At 37.8% G+C, this 16,912-nt stretch overlaps 1 protein-coding gene and 1 pseudogene; one reads left to right on the plus strand and one right to left on the minus strand.

Annotated features, from left to right (window-relative positions):
- The window catches only part of NKAIN3 (sodium/potassium transporting ATPase interacting 3), a 1,176,366-nt gene that overhangs the window by 813,762 nt on the left and 345,692 nt on the right, over positions 1-16,912 (minus strand).
- Positions 3,030-4,803, plus strand: LOC129486407 (serine/threonine-protein kinase PLK1-like; annotated as a pseudogene).

A 16,912-nucleotide genomic window follows, 5' to 3' on the forward strand; every position in this document is an offset into this window, starting at 1 on the left:
ACAACTTTTTCTAATATTATCACTGTAGTTTCTTTTGCAGACATTTACTTTCTTGCTCACCATCTCTATAGCCAAGATCCTGAGAACTGTTTTTCATCTTAACCATTACAGTCTTATATTGGGCTTAGCTCCATTATAAAGTTGTGGGTTAATAAGAGCCCAGTAATTAACTGGAGAGTTAGTAAAAGTAAACAAAAACATTCTGAATTTTGTGCATGACCTTATATGCCAAACCATTGTTTCAACCATATTTCTTTTCCCTAAATGCTACCAGCAGTTAGCTCAAAGACTCTTATCCGTATTTCCCAAACAACTGTGTTTTGTCTATAAACTCTTAAAATTATAGAGCTGCAGTGACTCCAACTCTCTATTTTTTACTGATCTTCTCAGCTTCATTAAATATATGTATGAAATCAATCTTTCCCTATTAATTCTTCCAAGTTTAAAACTTCCCTCATACTAACTTCTGCATTATGCCCAGTTTGCCTTATTTTTCTTCTTTCATTGTCAAAATGAAATACATCTTGGAATCTCTTCAAATCATTCACTCTTTTATTCATCCAAGAAATAGATATTCATTGTGTTGAGTGCTGGAAAGGTACTGCAGTCCTGGCTTTCTGGTGTGTTCCTAATGCTTAGAATTCCTGAGGGAAATCCCAGGGGCCGGTAATGTGTAACTGGCAATGTTTTATTGCTCCAGTTCACTTCGGGTTTGGGTTTTCACTACTCATCATCTGTCACAAAGTATAAGTAAGCCCTAAGAAAAATTTACACTCTTCTTATACTCTAGTCTAAAACCACATTATTAATGTCATCTTTACATTTTTCATATTGAATATAAATATTTGACAATAGCTACTATACCTTCCTTCCATTTGTTTTCAATTGGACATTAACCAATGATTATATTTCTTTGACAAACTTACTCCCTATTAAGTTTATAATAGATGTTCACTATAACAATGCTCACATAGTTACAGAGCACTACACATTATGTTTTGTAGTAATGTATCCTAACACCGAGACAAGGTATCCTCTTCGAATTAGTCAATATTTTCAATACACAAAAGTTAGCTATATCTTGTGAGGCCTTGCATTGGCTATAAAAAGGATGCTGAAAAAATACAGAAGTAGCATGATGAAAGAAAACCTGGGACCTTCTAGTGTTCCTAGAGTTGAAGACCTGAGGAAAGATTATTTGGTCTGAGGGGCTGGTCTCTGAGCACACAACTAGGTATTCTCAGATATTCATGAAGTCTCCACAGTTTTAGCTTTATTTCTGGAGCTCAAGGTGAGCCTCTAGAGAGAGTATAGAATCTTAAGATGAGTCTCTGAACCATTGGTGGGTCTGGAACCTTGGCAGATCCCTAATATTTTAAGTTAACATTAATGAAAGGGCAAGGTCTGCAGAAACTCAAGGGCTATAATTGTAGGTTTACAGTGTTCAATCCTAGTGTGACTCATGGAGAGGAAGAAGAGGCCTGTGTTCTGGGAAAGATCAGGTTTTAGATGTGAATAATGTTGCAGTGCTGCTGACCTGGGAAGAGGTTGGTGGGGCAGAGAAAAATTAAGAAGGTCAGTTTTGGCAAAGGGAACTGGACCAGACCTGAACGTGCAGATGAGATCCCAGATGAAGGCAGGTTTGAGGAGCCATAGAAGCAAAGAAGGGTCTATAGAAGAGTGTTTTTAGGTTCCACTTTTGACTTCTGTCCTAGCCTTCCATATGTTTACTGTATACTAGATTTTATGTGTGATGTAACTGTAGCCACCTCTGTGTTTTTTATTTTCCCATCCATTTTCCTTGAACCTGTTAAAAGGATCCTGTACCTCTTTCTTGTGGCAGCACTACTGCTAAATTACTGAAGAGTTTGGCCATGTAGTATGTCTTACCCCACTGGGGCTTGTGATTATAACTTATTATGCAGGATGCTATAGGAAATGGGGATAAAATGTCATAAGATAACATCCCTTAAAGTACTAAAATATAGTCAATTAGATGAAACATTGGCATGTATAATGCTAGTACAAAGTAGTATGTAAAATATTCAATGAGAGCAAAACATTTTAATTATCTAGAAAAAAAAAAACAAAAAACACTGATTATTCTTTAGCTGTAGTAACAAGCAACTACCAGATCTGGTGTGAAACAATTCTAACTGACCAATGACAACCTCACATCAGTAATAACACTTCTGGATGCCTAGCATTTTGTGATAGAGCCATACTTCTGGGATTCAGCTAATGTGCAACATCTACACCTAAATAACTAACTCTCCACAGTTAAAGGTCGACACATCCCTAACAGGTCTTGCTTCTGTGTGGCCATCAATCTCACTTGTCCAAACCCTGTAGAAGATCAGCAGTTTGCTTTATTCAAAGACATTGCATCCTGCAAGCACCATTTTCCCTCACTGAGTAAGCAACAATTAATCTTTCTGTTTTAGATTTTGATTGGTGGCTTCTTCTTTTAAATTCATTGATTAAACCCAATTTGGTCAGACATGTTTCTCCTGGAGCCACATATTATCAGGAAATGAGCAGCCCAGGGAAGACAATTCAATTCTCCAAGTTTAGACTGACCAATCCCGAAATCCTGACTTTAACAATGTCTTTACCAAGCCGGGTGTTGTCATGAGAAATAATTATGCCAGTTTTTAGGATGTAGATGATATCAAGGATAAAAAGTTTTCCTTGTAAAAACAAGTTAGTTGACAATTTTGGCATGAGGTCTATAAATGCTGAGGCATGTTATTTCTAACTTACGGATGTCAGAATCTAAATGGGAAACCTATGAAATGTTTACCTGAGCCTGTGAGTGGAAGTAAAGAGGATGTCATGAACTTCCACTTCTCACCACTGCCTGCTATATTAATTAGGCTTGTCATGGCCAGGTCCCTTATATTGTTTCCTTTATAACCAGAGAGGAAAGAGCCAAAAGCCTTAAAGAAAGTGGGTTTAGGAATTCGTGGAGGAGCGGAGAGGTGCCGAGCCTCTGTTGGGATCCACGTCTGCTGAGCAGCTCCAGGAGCATGACTGCAGCGGTGACTGCAAGGAAGTGACACGGGCACCGGCCATCCCTGGGAAAGCCGGGGTCCCCGGAGTTACAGCTCCCGGAGCTCTGGCGGCTGCTCCACCGGCGAAAGAGATCCCGGAAGTCCTAGTGGACCCAGCAGCCGGCAGCGCTATGTGCGGGGCCGCTTTTTGGGCAAGGGCGGCTTTGCCAAGTGCCTGGAGATCTCAGACGCGGACAACAAGGTTGTGTTCGCGGGCAAGATTGTGCCTAAGTCGCCGCTGCTCATGCCTCTCCAGAAGGAGATGTCCATGCGAATATCCATTCACCGCAGCCTCGCCCGGCAGCACGTCGTAGGATTCAACGGTTTTTTCGAGGACGAGGACTTTGTGTTCGTGGTGTTGGAGCTCTGCCTCCGGAGGTCTCTCCCGGAGCCGCACAAGAGGAGGAAAGCCCTAACTGAGCCTGAGGCCCGACACTATGTAGTCTGCGGCAAATTGTGCTTGGCTGCCAGTACCTGCACTGAAACCGAGTTATTCACCGAGACCTCAAGCTGAGCAACTTTTTCCTGAATGAGGATCTGGAGGTGAAAATAGGGGATTTGGGACTGGTAACCAAAGTCGAATATGATGGGGAGAGAAAGAAGACTCTGTGCAGAACTCCTAATTACATAGCTCCCGAGGTGCTGAGCAAGAAAGGGCACAGTTTCGAGGTGGATGTGTGGTCCATTGGGTGTATCATGTATACCTTGTTAGTGGGCAAACCACCTTTTGGGACTTCTTGCTTAAAAGAGACCTACCTCCGGATCAAGAAGAGTGAATACAATATTCCCAAGCACGTCAACCCTGTGGCCGCCTCCCTCATTCAGAAGATGCTTCAGACAGATCCCATTGCCCGCCCAACCATTAATGAGCTGCTTAACAATGAGTTCTTTACTTCTGGCTACATCCCAGCCCGTCTCCCCATCACCTGCCTCACCATTCCACTGAGGTTTTCTATTGCTCCCAGCAGCCTGGACCCCAGCAACAGAAAGCCCCTCACGGTCCTCAGTAAATGCTTGGAGAACCCCCTACCTGAGCGTCCCTGGGAAAAAGAAGAGCCAGCAGTTTGAGACACGCGTGAGGTGGTCGACTGCCACCTCAGTGATATGCTGCAGCAGCTGCACAGCGTCAATGCCTCCAAGCCCTCGGAGGGAAGGCTGGTCAGGCAAGAGGAGGCTGAAGATCCTGCCTGCATCTCCATCTTCTGGGTCAGCAAGTGGGTGGACTATTAAGTACGGCCGTGGGTATCAGCTGTGTGGTAACAGCGTGGAGGTGCTCTTCAATGATGGTAACCACACATAAAGTGTGATGGCACCGAGTCCTACCTCACCGTGAGTTCCCATCCCCATTCCTTGATGAAGAAGATCACACTCCTTAAATATTTCCGCAATTACTTGAGTGAGCACTTGCTGAAGGCAGGTGCCAACATCACGCCGCGCGAAGGCGATGAGCTCGCCCGGCTGCCCTACCTGCGGACCTGATTCTACACCCGCAGCGCCATCATGCTGCACCTCAGCAACAGCAGCGTGCAGATCAACTTCTTCCAGGATCACACCAAGCTCATCTTGTGCCCACTGATGGCAGCCGTCACCTACATCTACGAGAAGCGGAACTTCCGCACCTAACCGCCTGAGTCTCCTGGAGGAGTAAGGCGGCTGCAAGGAGCTGGCCAGCCAGCTCCTATACGCCCTCACCATGGTGGACAAGCTGCTGAGCTCGTGCTCTGGCAGCAACTGCTTCAAGGCCTCCTAATAGCCGCCCACCCCTCTGGACTCATGCACTCCTCACTCCTACCTGCACCTGGGGCCCACATTGGTTGGCTCCCACAGTGCCATGTCTGCAGTGTGCCCCCGAGCCCTGGGGGCTGAGCAGATCTGCATCATCCTTGAGGGTGGGGATTGCTGTGTAAGTTATTTTTTGTACATGTTCGGGTGTGGGTTCTACAGCTTCGTCCCTTTTGCCTCAACCTCACCTTATGGATTGCACAGAATATTTTTCGATTGAGTTCGGGACTGTCTTTTCCTTGGCTTTATATACATTAAACAGATGTGAATCTTCTAAAAAAAAAAAAAAGAAGTGGGTTTAGTTTTTTTTATAATCGAGGCATCTTAGAAGGATAAAATATTAGAGACAAAGAGGGGAGTTAAAAGATCTAAATTGTTTGTAATTACGTTAGCCACCGGAAAGTATAGTCTGGCAGTCTTTTCAGTATAGAAATAACCTATTATTTGCCTCAGGGAGATGTGGAAAGTGAACGTTTATGACCATGGCTTGACAGACATCACTGCTCACTGGATACAGCAGGCCTAATGCAGGTTACATCTTGTGTTAAACTTTTTTTTTTTTTCTTGTGGAAAAGTCCCCCAGCTCCTAGACTAGATTTTATGAGGAGATGCATGCAAACAGAGAAGTAAATCAGCTGAGAAGAATAATCATGTGCAGCTCCTACCTTTGTGTGACTGATAATGAGAAATGTAGAAAACCGAGCATCTATAATTCTTCAGAAAGGGGGGATTTGGGAGAGTAATTATATTGTGAGGGAGGGTGAAAAAAAATCATTCTGTAATGAGGAAGTAAGCTAGAAATCTTGGAGTAAAACTGAGAAAAAAGTGATAATCAATATTAGGTTACTAGGACCTATATCCATATTCCTTGGCTAACATTGAAAGGAGCCCCCCGCCTTTTTTTTTCTTTTTTTGAGACAGGGTCTCATTCTGTTGCCCACGCTATAGTGCAGGGGCACGATCTCGGCTCACTGCAGCCTTGACCTCAACCTTCTGGGCTCAAGAGATTCTCCCACCTCAGCCCCCTGAGTAGCTGGGACTACAGGCGCACATCACCACCCCTGGTTACTTTTTGTTTGTATTTTCTGTAGAGATGAGATTTCACCATGTTGCCCAGGCTGGTCTCAAACTCCTGAGCTCAAGTGATCCTCCCATCTCAGCCTCCCAAAGTGTTGGGATTACATGCCTGAGCCCACTACAGCGGGTTGCAAATACACAAGCCTTGTTTAAAAAAAAAACAACAAAAAGTTCTTCTAAAGTCATGAGCAATACTATTAAGGAGTCCACCCTTGTTTTAGTACAATTGAGGGTTAAAGTAAGAGATAAGGCCAGGATTCTTTTTGCTCTAAAATAACAGACAAGGTCATGCTGCTTGTATAAGGGTTGTTTTTTGTTTGTTAGGTAATCTCCAGAAAAGTAAACTGTCTTTATTCCAAAATTATATAACCCCTGCCCTAGTCAATGTTGCCTTAGCATACAGAAATATAAAAGAAATCCCAAGTATCTTTTGAACACTTACTGTTTGATTAAATTTATCCAGGAGAGAGGTACCTTTCATCAATAGGATTATCAGCCAACCTCTCTCTTTTGTTAAACCGCCAACTATTGCATGACCTGTCTTTTGATTCATAATTACACAGGCAAAGACCACGGAATTTTGCATTATCTGTTTTGCTACAAAAAGACATACAAAGGACCAAAGATCCATGAAGGCCAAATAAAGGATTAAAACTATTAAAACTAGGGTATGAGTTATTTAAATAGCTACTTCTAAAATATTTTCTGCTAGTCAAGAAAAACTAAAAGTATATTTAGCAGAAATAAAAATACAATATAAAGACCATAATTAAAATAAACAAGAAAAAAGAGAAATGTAAAAATTCAGAGAAACTAGAACTTGCTAAAATAAACCCAAAAAGTAAAATGTAAAAAATTAAACAAAAAGTGTTCAAGTGGTTGGAATATACTTAGGACATTCAACAAAAATGTTAAAAGTTTACAAGATACAACAATATAATTAGATAAAATAATGCAAAATGGATTTAGTCAAAAGACTTGAAGGAGAAAAACAGACTAAAAAGTAAAAGTTAAATGTACAATGACAATATTCTAAGAATTAATAACATGGCTTGGTGGCAACATCTTTATAACAGAAAGCCAGTGCACACAGCACAAAATGCTTTACCTCTATATTTGCACCAAAAGCCTTAATTTTTTTAATTTTTTCATTAATATTTCCTATATTTAGAAAGTGAAAATCACCCAATATATGGGTAAAATTTTACTGAGTTAAAATACTAATCACATTTGTAACAATAAAATATCAGAAACATTAAGCTATACAAAAGTTTAAATATTATAGAGCTTCAGTGGTCAGCTACTACTATCCTGGGTCCCATCCACTCTTGTTAACTCAAGGATTTCTCTCCTGCAGTTCTTCTCTCTGTATCTTGAATCACCAAATTACTGTTATTAGTGTAAAACATACTTTAATATATTTCACATCTCAAAATATACTTCATCCAGTAAATCACTTATAACCAGAATGTTTACAAACCCTAAAAATCAGGAAGGATAAGAGAGCTAACCAAAAAGAAAAGTTGGCAATTGACACATTTTAAAAGATACTATATCTGGTCCAATTGGCCAATAAACATATGATCTCTTTGGCCATCAGGAAAATGCAAATAACAACATATCACAATTGATAAAATGAAATGAAAATGCAAGTAAGTTTTAGCAAAAATAGCAAGTGAAATGCTTATAAAGTGCTTCAATAAAAAGTATTTGAATACTTTGTCCATAGTTTATTAATATGTGTCTTTTCTATGATCCAGCAATTTGATTCCCAGGTATAAGCCCCATGGAAATTCATAGATAAGTCACTAAAATCCATGTACCAGAAAATATATGACTAGTAACTAAGAAATTATTAATAGCACATAGTGGCACTATGCGTAATCATCCAAAATTGTGAACTTTTCAAATTCCCTTCAACACTATAATAGATAAATAAATTATAGTACATATATCCAGACAATAGAAAATTAAATAGCAGTGAGGATGAAAAACCTATAAAACCTATAACTACTCATAACAAAATGAATAATTACCTCAGAAAATAATACACAGCAAAGGAAACCAGAAAGAAAAGATTACCTAACCCTCTAGTGTTGGACTGTAGTATAGGGGTTGTCCTTTTGGGGGTAAGTTTTGAATGCATGGAGCACTGGGGGCTTCTTGGAATGTAGTAATGCTCTTTTCTTTGATCTTCAGGCTGTTGAGTTTCTCAAAATTCATCAAGAGCTATATTTAAAATATGTGCACTTTTTAAAGTATATATGCTTAAATTAAAAGTGAAAAAAAAAAACACTTGACCCCACAGTGCCTTCTAACTACCAATGTGCATCTGACCTTTTATAATAAGCCTTCTTAAATGAGTGTTCTGTACTTGCTCCATTTACTGTATCCACTTTCTCACACTGTTTTCTTTGTAGATCCCATGTCAATAGGCCCTTTGTGCTGGCTTTTCAACAGTGAGACTTTTCAAGGCTGCCTGAACCAATGGTTAGCTTTCAGCCTTCAACTTAATCAACCTCCCAGCAGCACTTGACATATTGATCTTTTCCTTATTCTTGAAAAAATTTTCCCCTTAGCTTTGTGACACTACATTATCCCCACTGGCCACTCCTTTGTAGTATCTTTTTCTCAATATAACATACAAAATCGGGCAAATAGCATAACTAGAATTCAGAAAACACTACAAACTTCAAATTCACTGTAAGTACAAAGAAAATTGCCGATTTTCAGCAAAGCCATCTCTCAAATTTTACATAAAGGTGGGGCTGGGGGTAGATGCTGGAAACACTGCTGAGGAAGATGGAATGAGAGAAGAAAGGGCCTACGACTGATTTAAAATCGCCCCTAGAAAGGAAATGTCCACTGTAAGTGTGAAAATACTGGAAAGTATTTCTGGTAAATGAGTTCACTGTCTGCAGAGAAGGGATATAATAGTGTGTAGGATGCGTGGTAACTGAATTGAGAGGCAATGCTTCCAAAGAATAAGAGTACAATAAAGGGAGAGCATCCTTTGGAGAATGGAAGGAGAAGGGGAAAAGAAGCAAAAGGGAAAATATTGTGATCCTGCTAGAAAAAAAAATAAAATAAAATCCAGAGCATTTAGTCTCTTCTCACACTAACCAAATAAACAAACGAAACAAGGGCAATAATTAAAGATGTGCGGTCTACGGCCATTCCACCCTGAATGTGCCCGATCTCATCTGATCTCGTAAAGATGTGCATTTACCAACACTGACCTAAGAAGATGCTCTTGATACAGGAAACTTGTAACTCAACCTGCTGGCATTCTGTGCACAAATTGCATAAATGTAAACAGTCTTCATCTACACAGTTACTACAAAAGAAAAACAGAGTGAGAAGCAGACATTTTACCTGATGAAAATTATCTCTCAAGAAACCAACCACAAAGCAGAAGAGTCTAACACAATATTTCAAACTAAATTAAATAGTCTCAGACGAGCAATTGTGGATATATATAACAAGAATAAGACGTTCATATATTAAGGAAGAAATGAAAGTTGATTGAATTCCAAGAAGGAGCAGGAGGAAGCAGATAAGGGGATGAGAGGGGATGAGGAACAGGGGGCGGGAGAGAGAAGACAAAATTTCATCAGCAGTGATGGCTAAATTATTAGGAACCCAAGGGAGAATATGCTTGAACAAGAACTTAATAAGGGACATTGGAGAAAGGTAGAAAATTACCAAGAGAGTGAAAATGAGATATAATAAGAAATAAAAGGGTGAGAAGGAAAGTAGCTAAATAAGTAGAAAGCAGGCTAATAGCAAAAAGTCATATAATATGAAGTCTCTGACAACAAAAAACAATAATAAAGCAAAACTAGTATGGAATTTTTTAATATAAACATTCCTGAAAATAAAATAAAGACTCTTTTTTTTTTTTTTTTTTTTTTTTTGAGACCGAGTCTCGCTCTGTCGCCCAGGCTGGAGTGCAGTGGCGCGATCTCTGCTCGCTGCAAACTCCACCTCCCGGGTTCACGCCATTCTCCTGCTTCAGCTTCCCAAGTAGTAGCTGGGACTACAGGCACCTGCCACCATGCCTGAATAACTTTTTTGTATTTTTAGTAAAGACGTGGTTTCACCGTGTTAGCCAGGATGGTCTCAATCTCCTGACCTCATGATCCGCCTGCCTCAGCCTTTCAAAGTGCTGGGATTACAGGCGTGAGCCACCACGCCTGGCCGAGACTCTTTTTAAATATGGAAGACACCTAATAGCTTCCTGAGCACTTTTCTTGAAATGACTGTGGAGAAATGAAGTTGGAAGGAATAAGTCACAGCAAATGACATTTGGCAAAATCGTTAACACCTACTAGAGAATCAAAGGCCATCTTAGCCCTATTTACTACTGCTAAGCTTTGGTATCTGTTTTCTCACACACTAGAATCACTTCTAGAATTAATCTACTTTGGCATTATTTATAAATTCCCAGGATGTTTGTGTGTGAGTGTGTGTGTGTGTGTGTACCCATCCAGGACCTCCATCTCTCTCCCTTGGTCTTGACATCAAATGACATCAAGGGGACTCCTTTACTTTAAGTTTCCCTGAATGAGTAATGAACTTTTGAATTTCTTGCCCTCACTGGCCTTGGTGAGGTGTGTTTTGACATGAGATACCCTCAAAGGGGAGAGAACTGGCAAGGTTAGACTTCAGCAATGACCAGCCCCAAGAAGTATGTTAATAAATCTGTAAGACTGTAATGATTTAAAAAATCCTTACCAGGCAAATCCTTTTGACTTATAGGCAAAAGGATCAGTAATTTAAAAGGACAAGATAATCAGATTTCTTTAAAGCAACATAAAAAGCTAAACAATAATATAGCAGCATTTTCATGGAAAAAAAAGTAAATCAAATATTTTACATTCAGCAAAACTACTATTTAAGTATCAAGGCTGTGAAAAACATGATTGTAAACATTCAAGAACCCAGGTTGTACAGTGCTCACAGTTCTTTTTGAAGAATCTATCAGAGCTTTAAAACCAAGAGATGACTGTGGGGGAATCATCAGCAAAGGACATCATGATGAGCACTTACTTATTGAAGTGTAGAACTAAGATTATGGCTAAAGTGGGGAAGAAGGTGGAATAATGGTGAATGAGTGTTATGTATTTTGATAAAGTAAAAATAATGCACTAAAATAATGGAAAAAAAGCAAAAGAGGAGCATGGAATAAGCTCATTGATTTTTATACAGGCAATAGGCAGGAGTCAAAAGATACTATTAAAAATCAACAAACCTAATAGTAAATGTTTAGATAAGAAACCAAAATACTGAAAACATTAGAAAGTAATAAGTAAAAAAGTAACCACTAGAAGAAAATACAAACTATTCTAAATACCAAATTTAACTTAAAATGTAAAAGAATAAAGTAAATCCAACTAATGCAGGAGACAAAACAAATATAATACATACAACAATTATACAATTATAATTATATAAAGTTATAAGAAATGTAAAATGGATTATATTAGTCATTTCAATAAATGTGAATTGGCTTAACTCAATTATTAAAAGAAAACTTTGAGTTTTGCTAAAAAAGAAATACTAAGCTATAATTCTGGATATAAGATATCTAAAAAACATGATTCAAAAGACTAATAGGAAAGCTCAAGGATATTTCAGTCAAATGCAAACAACAAGAAAGCAGGATTTGTGATCCTGTTAGGCAAAGTCAAGTCAAATAAACAAACAAAAAATTAAGTATGAGAAAGGCACTTTTTATAATAAAACCACAATTCCTAATAGAAGTAACAACTATGACTATCAACACACCAAATAATATTTTACATTGCTACTTTTACAGAGGAGAAACTACAGGAAATTAAAGGAGATGAAAAAAGATGAAAGAAGAAACAGATAGAAAGACAGTAATAAGAGAAGACCTGAATATCATTTACAGTATGACAGACCGAGTGATTAAAAATATAAGGATATAGAAGACCTGAATAACATAATAAGATAAGGTACACTGCATAAATATAAAACAAACTGTACACCTACTTAACAGAAGTTGCACCTTTCTTTCCAGTGCACATGAAATGTTAAATATTGATCATAAATTGCATGAATGATTTCCTGAGCCATAAGAAAACATCTGTAGCTGGATAATGTAGAGGTATTATGAACAATACTTTCTGATTGCAATGCAATAAAATAGAAAATACTGACACCTCTATAATCTACTTTCACTTAAAAAATGTACATATAAAGAAAATCTATTTTAAAACCCTTGAAATAATCTCCATGAATGAAGATAATTCAAACTAAAATACAAAATATCTTAACATAATGATAAAAATAGACTACATATTATATATATTCAAAGCAATACTCAGAAGAAAGCTAATAGGTTTAAACCATTATAGCAATAAAATGTAAAGTATGAAAATAAATGAACTATCTTTTTTCACTTTCTTTTTCTTTTTTGCTTCCTCTTCCTCCCTTGTCTCTTTTTTTGCTTCCAGACTGTTTCATTGCAAGATCTTTAGTGGGGCAGAACAAGGCAGATGACTATTCTACAAAGGGAAGGCAGCCGTGGTGGCCCAGAGTCAATAGTTGAAGCTGCTGGAATGAAGATGAAATCTAGACAGAAGAGAACATTCTCCACCTAAAGCAACCAAGGCTCTTTGAAGAAGTGACTGAATCCAAGGCTGGGACATACAGCATTTGTGTGGATGTACCAGAAAGCATAAAAGCACTCAAATAATAATGGGGACATGTCAAAAGGGCACAAAAGCCAGTGTACTACAATATAAGCATCACATAACTAATGATAGTAGCATATTTCAGCCCACTTATTAAAATAGGAAACTATGTTTTATATTGATGTAAATAGACCTAAAATTTGTTGAGTAACTGAATTGTACATATTTTCAAAGTATCTTCCCCTAAAATTATTAATTATAAAAGAATAAGTACCTGTATAATTTGAGTATAGAAAAAAATGTTCTAAATAACACTGAAAAATATAAGGATAATAAAAGAATAATCTATAAATTTAATCAAATAAAACAAATAATAGAGTACTTTTATATGGCCAGATCACCATAAGCAAAGTTAGAAGACAACTTACAAATTGAAAGAAAATACTTTGCAGTACACATAGCAGATAAAGAACCGATACTAATAATACAAGGAATATTTAAAACCGAGGGAAGAGAAAAAAAATTATCATATTTCTATATATGAACAAAAAGATAAAGAATTTACAAAGAAAATATTTAAAATGATCTTAACACATATGTTCGCTTTCACTTATAATATGAAAAATAAAATATAGCTACCCTGGATCTATTACTCAGCTCTGGAACTGGCAAAAATTAAATGTTTCACAACCCAATTTATTGGTCAGATGCTGGAGAAACATAAGAATAGGAGAGAAGGAGTGAAACAGGGAAAGAAAGGGAGAAGAGACATTGAGTGAATGATAAATCATATGGGACAAAATGTAACAAACGGTGAAGCTTGGTAAGAAATCTTGATAAGTGGTTTACAATAGTTCTTTGTACCATTCTTGTAATTCTTCCATGTGTTTGAAATAAAGTAACAAAATAAAATGTTGAAAAAACTAACAAAACCATAAAAACCCTAGAAGAAAACCTAGGCAATACCATTCAGGACATAGGCATGGGCAAGGACTTCATGTCTAAAACACCAAAAGCAATGGCAACAAAAGCCAAAATTGACAAATGGGATCTAATTAAACTAAAGAGCTTCTGCACAGCAAAAGAAACTACCATCAGAGTGAACAGGCAACCTACAGAATGGGAGAAAATTTTTGCAATCTACTCATCTGACAAAGGGCTAATATCCAGAATCTACAATGAACTCAAACAAATTTACAAGAAAAAAACAAACAACCCCATGAAAAAGTGGGCGAAGGATATGAACAGGCACTTCTCAAAAGAAGACATTTATGCAGCCAACAGACACATGAAAAAATGCTCATCATCACTGGCCATCAGAGAAATGCAAATCAAAACCACAATGAGATACCATCTCAAACCAGTTAAAATGGCCATCATTAAAAAGTCAGGAAACAACAGGTGCTGGAGAGGATGTGGAGAAATAGGAACTCTTTTACACTGTTGGTGGGACAGTAAACTAGTTCAACCATTGTGGAAGTTAATGTGGTGATTCCTCAAGGATCTAAAACTAGAAATACCATTTGACCCAGCCACCCCATTACTGGGCATATACCCAAAGGATTATAAATCATGCTGCTATAAAGACACATGCACACGTATGTTTATTGCGGCACTATTCACAATAGCAAAGACTTGGAACCAACCCAAATGTCCAACAATGATAGACTGGATTAAGAAAATGTGGCACATATACACCATGGAATACTATGTAGCCATTAAAAATGATGAGTTCATGTCCTTTGTAGGGACATGGATGAAGCTGGAAACCATCATTCTCAGCAAACTGTCGCAAGGACAAAAAAATCAAACATCACATGTTCTCATTCATAGGTGGGAATTGAACAACGAGAACACTTGGACACAGGGTGGGGAACATCGCACACTGGGGCTTGTTGTGGGGTGGGGGAGGGGTGAGGGGTAGCATTAGGAGATATACCTAAAGTAAATGACAAGTTAATGGGTGCAGCACACCAACATGGCACATGTATACATATGTAACAAACCTGCACGTTGTGCACATGTACCCTAGAACTTAAAGTATAATAATAAAAAAAATAAAAAAATGAAAAAAAACTAACTTTTAAAACTGAGTAAATGTACCTTTTTGAAAATAAAGTTGGAGAATGAATATGCTGTAATTTAAGGTGTTTACAAAGAATATACAATATCAGAATGCAATTTTTTAAATCAAGATTACATCTCTGTTGGAAAGAAAACAACGAGGTTTGAAAAATAAATTGAAAAATAGAATTGTTGACAGTAATATTTTCGGTGACTTTTTGCCTTTCTCCTTTTCTCCAGTTCCCAAATTATTATACATTAGCATGTTCTGCTTTTCCAATGGAAACAGAAAATTTCAGTCAGGAGCACAGTGGCTCACATCTATAATCCCAGCCCTTTGGGAGGCTGAGGCAGGAGGATCGCTTGAGGCCAGGAGTTTGATACCAGCCTGAACCACGAGTGAGACTTCGTCTCTACACGAAAACAAACAAACAAAAATTAGGTGTGGTGGTGCACACATGTGGTCCTAGCTACTCAGGAGGCTGTGGTGGAGGGAGGATCACTTGATCCCAGGAGTTCAAGGGTGAGCTGTAATGACGCCATTGCACTTCAGCTGGGCGACACAGTGAGACTCTCTCTCTAAAAAATGAGAAAAGAAAATTTCAAAAATATCGTTGGTGTTTTTATGTTGCCCACTAACAGTTTACCCTGTTGTATCATCTTTGGTTTAAGTACGTGCACCTGGAATGGCAGGGAAAGTGGATGTAGTGGTTTTCCCTGTTCACTCGGCAGAAACAGAAATTGTATGGGAATAGCTGACCTGTTCTTAGCCCTTCACCTCCAAGCTCTACCTGTGAGGAGTCTTCATTTTCCGTAGATGAAAAGGTATCCACATGTCTGGTGTGGAAAGATGCTCTGGAGAAAACGAAACACTGATGGGGAATTTAGGGGATTGCGGAAACAATAAAAAAACATAAAAGATCAATTGATTCAATCAATTGATCCAAACAGTCTGGATGCCAGGCTGGCCAGCCCCTGAGTGCTAAGAGAGCGCAGAGGCCTTCACAAAGCGCCTGGTCAGGGGCATGCTGGAAATGATTCATCAGGAAAGCCGGTCCTCTAACTGCAGCTCAGCGCATTTATCTCAACACAACAACCTTATTAGGAAAATCGCCCCTGTCCTCTGCAGGATATCTTGACTTTGTATCTAGTGATTCTTCAGGCGAAGACTTTCTTTTAGGGAGATGGTTGATAACATTGGTTCTTTGAAGATATAGTAATTTCTTGAAGAACCTCCTGTTTTAGGGGGTAAAAGTTTCTTGAAGATTTACATGTGTATCTTACACTTCCTAAAGAAAAAGACTTAGTTGGGAATATGTAGGCACGTGTGAACTAAATGAATAAATGGGACACACACACATGCACAAACACACACACACGATGCATTTATTTATTTTTTTCCCCCCAATGGCTAGAAGTTCTGTATTTCTGAAATGCAAAGAGTGTATTTTATCTGTTTATATTTGTGTAGAGACTACTTCTACCTAGTATGGCCCATAAGCCCTAGCTTAATGTTTTCTTACCTTCTTTTCTGAGTTTTAATCACATTTTCATACCTTTCCCTGCTTTACTTTAGATTACCAAGTGTGACATGAAAGAATTTACTAATTCTCTGTAAAATAGTATTAAGTCTATTTTTGTGTGCATTTGGATGTGAGATTGGTAATGTATAAGGTTCACCTAAACTCCTGGCAAGTTCAAAAGGCTACCTAGAGCCTTAAGCTTAAAGTGATGCTATTAATTTTGCATCTTTATTTTTGCTTTTGTTTGATTTTCAAGGTTATTTCAAGGTTGTGGTAAATTGTTACATTTGTCACAGTGCTTGTAATTCTGCAGGGGGAAAATATGAAAAAGTAAAAGAAAAATAAATAGGTAAGGTTAGGAAAATGTGTATAATAATGGTATATTTAGGTGAAGAAAATTTATGTTGTTGATTTACTTTAAAAATCTGTTGAATTTTTATTTGTAATATTAGCACACACATCAAAGGCATACTTTTTATATTTTTAGTTTTCTTAGTGTTTAGAAAAAAACTTTTATTACCTTTATTGTTGACAAAGTGTGAATGAGTAATGTAACAACTATAATGGAAATTCAAAAACTAAAAAAAGTCGAAATATCTAAAGTATTTATAATATCTTATGTGGTTCATAATATACAAAACAGGACTATTCTTAGCCTGACCTCTAGTGTTAACAGAAAATAATTATGAAGTTCGACAATATTAGACCAAAAAAAAAATGGGTAAAACAAAATACGTAACAATATTTTTTT

The sequence above is a fragment of the Symphalangus syndactylus genome, chromosome 7 (genome assembly GCF_028878055.3).
Source record: "Symphalangus syndactylus isolate Jambi chromosome 7, NHGRI_mSymSyn1-v2.1_pri, whole genome shotgun sequence".
In the NCBI taxonomy this organism is placed as follows: Eukaryota; Metazoa; Chordata; class Mammalia; order Primates; family Hylobatidae; genus Symphalangus; species Symphalangus syndactylus.